The sequence below is a fragment of the Centroberyx affinis genome, unplaced genomic scaffold, assembly GCF_046629955.1.
Source record: "Centroberyx affinis isolate AG114_WGS23_722 - 3 ecotype Tasmania unplaced genomic scaffold, CSIRO-AGI_Caff_v1 ptg002812l_1, whole genome shotgun sequence".
NCBI lineage: Eukaryota > Metazoa > Chordata > Actinopteri > Beryciformes > Berycidae > Centroberyx > Centroberyx affinis.
Window position 1 is genome coordinate 98,459 of NW_027280957.1, and position 9,514 is coordinate 107,972.

A 9,514-nucleotide genomic window follows, 5' to 3' on the forward strand; every position below is an offset into this window, starting at 1 on the left:
GATAAATATGGGGGAAAAAGGCCATTTACTATCTGCCTTGCTCTCTCTATTTGTTGTTGTGTTTGTTACACTCTTTGCTCTTCTCTCTCTCTCTCTCTCTCTCTCTCTCTTTCTAACACTGTGTGCATATGAACGTGTGCGTTAAGGTTAAAGAAAATACTCCCTGCTACATTTGATGTCGAAATCGAAGCTGAAGACATGATGAGGCGATTGATCTCAGCATAAGAATCCCCCCTAGGCTTTTCTGTTATCGTTCTCTCATTTCCTCCCTTTTATTTTTTCCTTGTTTCATCACCCCGTCTTAACTGTCCTCTGTTGTTCCCTCATTTGTTCCTGTTTCTCTGGCTCGCCTTCAACTCGTTTTGTTTGTGCCGTGTATTAATTCTCTCCCTTTAATCCGTTCTCTGTGACTCCTCCCTTGTCTGGCAATAAGGTGAAATCACTGGCTCATTCTGCGTTTTGTTTGTGAACATGGCAGAGTTAGCTCAGTGCGTCCTACATCCAGCCAAATTATTATTTTCTTTATTCCCACTGAATCTTTTACCCCTCTCTTTTTCCCTCTTTATTCTCCTTTATATATGAAGAGTTTAATTACAAAATTAGATATCCACCATCAGAAAAAAGTGACACCTACTATTACAGTTTTTGTTTATATCAAAGAAAAGCTCATTTTGGAAGCAGTGAAGTTAAGATACATTTTATTTTATCTTTGCCTATGAAATACGATTTTTAAGGATGGAATTATGTGTATGCACTCGCATTTTCTTTCCTGAAGTTTTTTGTAGTGAAGCCTTTCACATGCTTGCCTCACTCTGTTCTGGAATCATCTACATTTTTGAACTAGTGAGAGACGACTTTGATGATGTGATTTCACTGATGAACACACCTTCAGCCAACGAGGAGGAACTAATCAGTGAAATCAGCTGCTGTAGTGTTTGGTTGGAATGAAAACCTGCAGAGTCTCAGCTCTCCATGACACACGGTTTGAGATCCCTGCTGTAGCGTCTTTGATATTAATTTTTCCTCTTTCTTTTTCTCTCCTCTCCATCACTTGACCCTCCCTGCGCCTGGTGAGTTTGCCTTCCCTCCCTCCCTCCCTGTTTTCCTCCCAGTGGGGAGAGTAGCACAGTATGCCTGAGGCAGCGGAAGGCATCTGGCTGGGCTGACATGGTACAGTATGGGTGTGTGTGCACGCGTGTGGGCACACTGTCTGTTTGTGTGTGTGTGTGTGTGTTTGTGTGTTGAAGTGGGGGATTGGGAGAGAAGATGATAGGGAAGGAGATAAATCGAAAAATGGTCAGATAGTATAAGGGTTGCTAGTGGTTTTATGTGTGTGTGTGTGTGTGTGTGTGTGTGTGTTTTAACATGTACGTATGTACTGATTTAGGGGGTTGGGAGAAGAGGTGATAAGGAGGGAGGTAAATCAAGAGATGATTAAGTTTAAGGGTGGGTAGGGGTGTGTGTGTGAGAGAGAGAGACAGGGAGAGAGAGAGAGAGAGAGAAAGACAGGGAGTCACGGGGCTGTGGAAGAGTTTCTTTCCCTCTTCTTTCCCCCTTTCTATTGGCATTCTGTCATCTGTATCCACGCCAAACAGAAATACAAACTGCATAGAAAAGAGAGAAAGGGGAGGGGAGAGAGTGAGTACAAGTTGCGCATTTGTAGAGCAAACCCTTAAAGACCGACTCTCGGATGTGAGGAGGAGGGGGAGGGGAACGGAGGGGGGGTTGATAGGGATGATGGGGAGGGAGGTGCTGAGGGAGGAAAGCCGCCGCTTGATGCGCAGCAGAAGCCTGCAGATGGAGGAAAGACCCTCCCCCCCCCCTGCCCCCTCTGCTGTCTCTCTCTCTCTCTCTCTCTCTTTATCTATCTACCCTCCTGTCTGTCTGATGCGGCGGAGAAAGAACCGCATCCATTTCATCATGCCTGGCCTCACACAGAAAAACCCTCAGCGTTGCGTCGCGTCGCCTCGCCTCCCTCTGCCAGGACGCCGCCAAGCGCCGCTCAAGTGTTGATAAATTGCCACCACCTGCCTCATTTTTCACAACCGCCGCCTCGTCGTCAAACACATACACACTGACACACACCCCTGCGCGCTCCTCAGCGATATAACAAGAACAATCGCTGAGCCCCCAGGAATGAGAGATGGGAAGATGGGAGGGAAAGGGCAAATGGGTGGTGGGTGTGTGGGGGGTGGGGGGAGAAAACAAGCGGTAGCAAACATCGCTTCATTCACAGGTGTTGACAGACAGGTAGAGGCAGAAACAACACAGCTTGCCAATGTCAAAGTCACTGGCACTGAGCACCGAACACTTCTGAGGCGCTGGAGAAGAAAAGTTCACCTTCAGTTTTATTTTAATTGTATAAGGAATAGTAAAAAAAACAAAACAAGGGCAAATGTCGATGCCATTAAAATACACATATGTGCAGTTTGCTGAGATTTACTGAGTCCGAGCGCAGCTACATTACCCAGGATCCCAGTGAAATGGGGGAGGATGAAGACATATATAGGAGTCGTATGGAGGCACAGGTATTAGAGAGGGATAGAAAGTAGGCAAGTGTTTAAAAAAGTGTATCTCCTTAGCAGCTCACCACTTTAAATGCATTAAATAATGTCACAGCATCAGCATATGCTTTTCCCAGAAGAAAAGAAGCAGTCAGTTCAGGTCAAACTCAAGAATTCAGATACCTAGTTCCCACAAATACACTGTCTCAATGATGCCATAATTTCTACCATTTGACTGTGAATCACCAACGCCTTAAAACAGAATGGTTGAGTCAAGCCGGGATGGATATTTGTGGTCCTGCTGTGTTTAGGAGATACTGTAGCAGAGGAAAGGTCTGTAGGTGCCTCAGAGCTAGAGACTCACATTGACTGGTTAATCAATAAAATGTGCACTAGCCTCTATCTTTATGTTCCCATCATGCTTTGACCTTTTCTTTTGCCTCTTTCCCCCACTTTTTTTTCTTTTCTTTTCGTCTTCTTCTTCTTCTTCTCCTCACTGCAGTTGTAGCTGATGTCAAAGAGAGGTAGCCATGCTTGGACTGGAGGAAATGAAGTGAAACCCGCTTACAATATAATTGGTGGAAAATGCTTGTGTGTATGTTTCTATGTAAAAGAGGGGTTTATACCGGTCGCTGGTCGCTCTCTCTTCCCTGTGAAGATCTGTTCATTGCTTGCCTGATATCAGACAGAATTGTCAACTCGTTACACTCCATTTCCATCTTCAGTCTGACATTGCCTCCACTCTAACTGATTTCCATGGGGGAGGGGGATTCGATTTTCCCTAACCAATCACTAGAGACCAACGTATCCGCCTGAATCTAACGTAATTTTAAGTCGACACTGATGCGTAGCCATGACAACACCAGAGACGGTTCAGAAAGTATAGAGCATCTTTGACAACACGGAGCGAAGTAAAAACAAAGTACGACGTCGGGCGATATTGAGAAGACATGCCGTCTATGTAAAATAAATGTTAATCAAGGGGGTCATATCAATTTCAAAATTATTATTCAGCAGCCCAAACGTGAAAGAGAGGCCATTAAGCGAACGTTTCCGAGATGTCGGGGTAATTCTCCCATATGGACCCGGTGGGAGGATTTGTGTAAAATGTTTTCGACTACTTGTCGGGGTTGAAGATTCGCAAATTATTCTAAAGAAATGGCAATCAAAGCTTAACGTTACGGACACAAACGAGGAAGGCTCGAGAAGAGAAGTGAAGAGGGACCGCGATACGCCAACAAAGACACCACGGAAAAAGAAGCTATGCCAGAGTCTCAACCCGGCATCTCATAGCAGTACGACAGAGGTAAATTAACACACTGGCACGCTGAAATGTGGCAAAATAACCCAACTTGTTATACTGTAGTTACGTTACGTTAGCATGCAGTCGGTTAAGCTGGACACCAGTCAGCAGCTTGACAACGCTTGACAACAGCTTGACAACGGCGTTTGTCCCGACCGTGGCACTGATTGGCTAATCGTTATTCCCCCTCGGCGTTCATTGGACCGATCATTTTTCAACCGAGAAACCGCTGTTTCATGTCACGATGCCAGACCAGAATCAGTCAACTCGGTGGAGTGGGCGGATTCAAAGGTCTGGACCCAGGCAAGTTCATTGCTCCATCCATGACTCAACTTTTCTTTTTTCCGTCTTATCGCCCCAATACTGGAATAACCTTCTCATTACAGTCAGAGCAGTAGAGCCACTCTGCATCTTCTTCATGTGTTGAAAACTCATCTTTTCAAAAAGTACGCCATGCCACCCTACCAGCCTTTCTGCCATGCTACTGTTACACACAATGTAAGAAATTAGTCCAGAAAGTTCAGCTGCATGTGCCATAATATTTATTCATCCACTTATGATAGCGCCAACTCCTTTTTTTTTCCAAGTGGTGAGGCGCTTTCAGCACGATTAGACCCAAACAGCAGCTCCATGTGTGGGAGGACGCGACCTCTCAGTGCATCCTGCGGTTTGCATTTCTGTTCATTCTAAAAATGCCCAAAAAAAAAAGTGTCCCGGGTGTTTGTGCCGCCGCGTCTCCACCATCGGCAGCAGCGTCTTGTTCTGTTGTGGCATCCTGACACCTGTGATTGATGGATGAGCGGCCCGACGACGCCTGGCACTTGAGTTATCACGACAGGTGAGCTGCTGCAGCGCCAGACAAATAGCCTTGTTTATCTCCAATAGAAGCGCTGGCACAAGCACACGCATGGAAACCAATCTCACACACACACACACACACACACAAACTGTGCCCTCACTAACGCGCTCACCTCCACTTACACACACAAACACGCTGTCCAGCTGTCCTGCCATCCACTTCTCCGCAAGCTCAAACTCCTTCTCATTCTCTCTCGCTCTAAACCAGAAAATCAATGAGGCCTTTTTTTTTCTTTTTTTTCCCCCGAAGCTTCTAAAGACAAATCAATGCAGGCCGATCTATTGTAATAAGGACGCGTCAGCCTTGGACGAGGCAGAGGAGATGCAGCGAACATCGGTTATTAGATTTTGCTGCTCGTGGGGAAGAGAGGCTGAGCAGACGGGGCCAGAGCTTTTGTTTTCATTGAGCGGCTGTTGCGTTAAATCCGCCCCTGCTTAGTTACCCCGCCGCCGCTGCGCTCCGGTCCGCGAGATGCTTCAGTCAGCAGCGGCGCTCGGCTTTGTCAAGAGTGGGATTTAGACTTTCCCGGTGACGAGAGGGGTTTAAACGTGAATTGAGTTTCCCACCTTAGCTTGCAAATTGAAACATGTTTTGAATTGAGTGTCAGGCGATACAGTGGATCTTCACCAGATGTCTATATTATCCCAGATCAAAAAGTTGTACTTGCAGATGAAACTATTGAAAGATGGATGAAATTATTTTTTTACTCAAGTGTGTGTTTGCAGTGGTAGGAACGCAGTTTGGCATATGTAGTGTGTTTTTTATGTATTGTGGCATTTTACTAGCCTGGGAAAAACTTGTGGACACACACACACACACACACACACAAATACACTTACTTCTTATTCCTCCGTTCCAGCCCACTGCCGTCTGCCATCTCCTATTTCACCATACATCTTTCACATTATTCAGAAAACATGTTACATTACGATCGAGGCTTTTTCAAAGCACTGTGGTTTTTATGTTTGTTCTCCGAAAAACATAATCAGCTTCTCTCTTCTCTCTAAACTCGGAGGCAGAGTGTAGTCCCATTCACATCATGGCTGTCTTGAGATCAAGGGAATATTTTTTTACTTTGTATTTACTTGTGTGCACATGTGCGTGTGAGTGTGTATGTGAGTGTGTATGTGTGTGTATGAGGTTGATCAGAGTTAGCTGACACCTATGAATATTGATAATCCTAGAGAGAGCATGGGATAGTCATCTGCCCAAGGCGTTTCAGCGTGCCTCATCACTATGTACTAACACAGGCATCACTCTATCTGTCTATCTATCTATCTATCTATTATCTATCTATCTATCTATCATCTATCGATCTATCTCCAGAGACACACCCACACAAAGTACATATTAATGTTGAATGCTCTGCACGTGCACACATGCACTGTACTCTCTCTCTCTCTCTCTTCCTCTCTCTCTCTCTCTCACACACACACACACACACACACACACACACTCACTTATGTCAACAAACACTCATCATAACCCCTGAGGAAATAACGAATGCGGTGCACAGGTTCAAGTCCTGAAATAATCACATGCTGATCTGCAGCATCAGCCTCTTATCTTATCTGCGCCCTGACATCCCATCAGTAGCTGCAGCGTCTTCATACCTCTGCCTCTGAGCTACACGCGCGTGTGTGTGTGTGTATGTGTGTGTGTGATAGAGAATGCGTGTGTTTGCACACGCATGAGTATGTGGGTTTTACACTACGCCGTCACGTTCACTCGTCAGTCTGGGAAAACTAGCAGCTCCTACGCACCCCCACACTCACACCTACACTAACTCACACTTACACACACACACACACACACACACCCGCACAATGCATCATCACTCACTATAACTAAACCACGGCCGCGGGGCTCTTTCGCTGCAGCCTGACCATAATGCCTCGTCTTCCAAGCCATTCATACGCCGTAATGTGTGTGTGTGTGTGTGTGTGTTGGTGCGGAGTAGATCAATGTGAGTGGTGGCGGCTTGTATTGCCTGTGAGTTCCCGAAGATACTAAATCCAGTCCCATGCATCACACCCACTAGAGCTCATTTGCATCGGTGTAATACGGTTTTTACTACGGGCGATGCAAAACTGTGATTTGTTGGGGAGCTGCAGTGGGCGAGACAGCAGTGAATCTACGATGATGATATTTGACTTCAGACTCAAGTGTCATACTAATGCGTTTTTCTCTGAGCATGTATACATGAACTATGCACATAAATACATGAATTACACCCTGGCACTGAACATATAGGCATGTAGTACGCATGCAGTGGTAAATCTCGGCTCTGGAGACAGCAGCGGTGTAGGATGTTAAGTGCACAGAGATTGCACCATTCGTTACGTCAATTCTATTCACTGACTCTCTTCCTCCTCCTCTCTCTCGCTCTCCCTCCTCGTCCTCCCCTTCAACTCCTATCCCGGCCGCCTCTCTCTCTCTCTCTCTCTCTCTCTCTCTCTCTCTCTCTCTCCCTCCCTCTGATGCCCTCGGTGTCAAAGGCTGAGCTGCTTCATAAAGCCCACTGGTTTGATGTCAGACAGGCGGCTTCAAACAATCCTCTCTTCCTCTGTCTCCTTACTGCTCTCATTTTCTCTCTTCCCCTGTTTCTCTGGCCCTCTCTCTCTCTCTCTCTCTCTCTCTCTCTAATAACACTGTGTGCATATGAACGTGTGCGTTAAGGTTAAAGAAAATGTTTTCATTGATGCTAATGAGTCTCTGTCTCTGTTTTTCTGTCTGTCTGTCTGTCTCTCTCTCTGTTTTTCTCTCTTCCTGCTTCTCTCTCTTTCTCTCAAGTAGACACAATTCAACCCTCTTCTCCCACCCTCCATCTTCCTCCCCACTGTCTTCCGGCACTTCTCTCCTCACACCCTGCTCTTATTTTTTTATTTTTATTATTTTTTATGTTTCGCACACCATCCCTCGCTTGTCTGTTTCTACCTCCTCCTCTCCCTCGATTTCTCATCTTATCCCTCCTCTCCAGCTGTCTCTCTGACTCCGTCTCCCCTCCATCACCCCAGTCTTCACTCCGGTCCACGGCTGTCAGACATGGCAGTGAATCGGATCGGCCTCCTTACCCAATCAGAATTCGGCATGAGGCGGCGTCTCTTCAAAGCGATAGTCGTGCTCCGCTAGCGGCTAGCCGTAAGCCGCTGATTTGGAAGAGAAGCCCTGCGAGAGAAGATAGACGTGAAACAAAAGGGGCTCAACTTCTCACAGTTCACTGATAGTCTCTGCTCTTGGAATTCCTGATTGTTTAGGATGCCGTGAGTCTTTTTAAAGGGATAGTTCAGTCAAATAAGAGATGCTGGGTGTGATTTTACTGTGGCTACCACCGTAGAAATCTCCCTTTCATGTATTTATCCTGCAGCAGCACTGCAGACAGCTATTTCTTGAAGGTTATCCAGTGGAAGGAAATTAGTACTTACTGTATATTAGTGCTGAAAAAAATTTGAATTTTGATAATCGATTAATCGTTTGAGTCGTGTGAGAGGTTACAGCTTCATAAGCTAATATTTACTTGCTTTTCTTCATTTTATATCATTATAAAATCAATACTTTGGTTTTTTTTTTGGCTGCTGGTCAGATTAAATTTTAAGAATCACTTTGGGCCCGGGTAACTTGTGATGGGCATTTGTCATTCTTTTTGACATTTTATAGACTAACTGATTAATCGATTAATACAAAGAAAACTGATAATTGATTGATCGATAACGAAAACAATTGTTAGTTGCAGCCCTACTGTATGTATGTTCTTTCGATGTTTCTTTGTCATTGTCTGCTTTATTGGACAGTTTACAGCAGAGAGAGTGAGAGGCAGCAGACATGCAGCAAAGGTCCTAGGCCGGATTTGAATCCAGGAAGTTATGGGTACGCAGTATGGCCGTTTGCCAACGGAGCCCCAGGACGCCTGAAATATTTTATATAAGTTTATTGTAGCACAAAGCCTAGTGTCTCTCAACTATCAAAATAGCAGACCGCTCCTTTTAGCTTCCAGTGACTGAAGAGAGAGCAAAATTGGATTTTTCCCAAACAGTTTCTCTTGGGGAGGGAGCCAGAGTGCAACAATAGTCCAGCAAGCATGCAGTAAGAAATAGTTGCTTCTCTGCATGCTGCCAAAATGAGTTTACAGTCTCTGTCTGGGACTTATTTAAGTTTGGTTTGTTAGAGTGAAATACTCTACAATCTGTTTCAGTGATAAGAGACTTTCCCTGTGTGGAATCTACACACTACTACTACTAGTACTAACACTACTACCACCAACACTGCTACTACTACCACCACTACAACTACTATTACCACTACTACTACTACTACAACCACCACTACCACCACCACTGCTACTGCTACTACTACTCACACTACTACCACCACCACTACTACTAATACCACTACTCCTACTATTACTACAATTACTACTACTACTATTACTACCACTCCTACCACTCCTACTACTACTACCACATAAAAACAAAATCAGCCGAATGAATGAAATGAAATTTCAAGTTTAAGTTCTTTTTTTTTTTCATGGACTCACTATACTTTAATATATCATAAATACATCATAAAATATATCATAAATACTTGGAAATGGTGTCACTTCTAAAATATGATAATATGTGTAACTTTGCAAATCATGGAGGAATCGGTTCTTAAAAACTCCAGCTCTCGTCTTGACTTGCAGCCTGTCACCACAGCACAGATGTCACCCATAAATTTTTGGTGCCGCTTCTGTTCTTTTTCCAGCAGCCCGTCAGCGGTGTGCGGAGGTAGCGGGCGCCCACCGGGGACAGGACCGGTGGCAGGTGACAGCGGAGCGGTGGCACCCGGCCCACTGGTCTCTGTCACGCT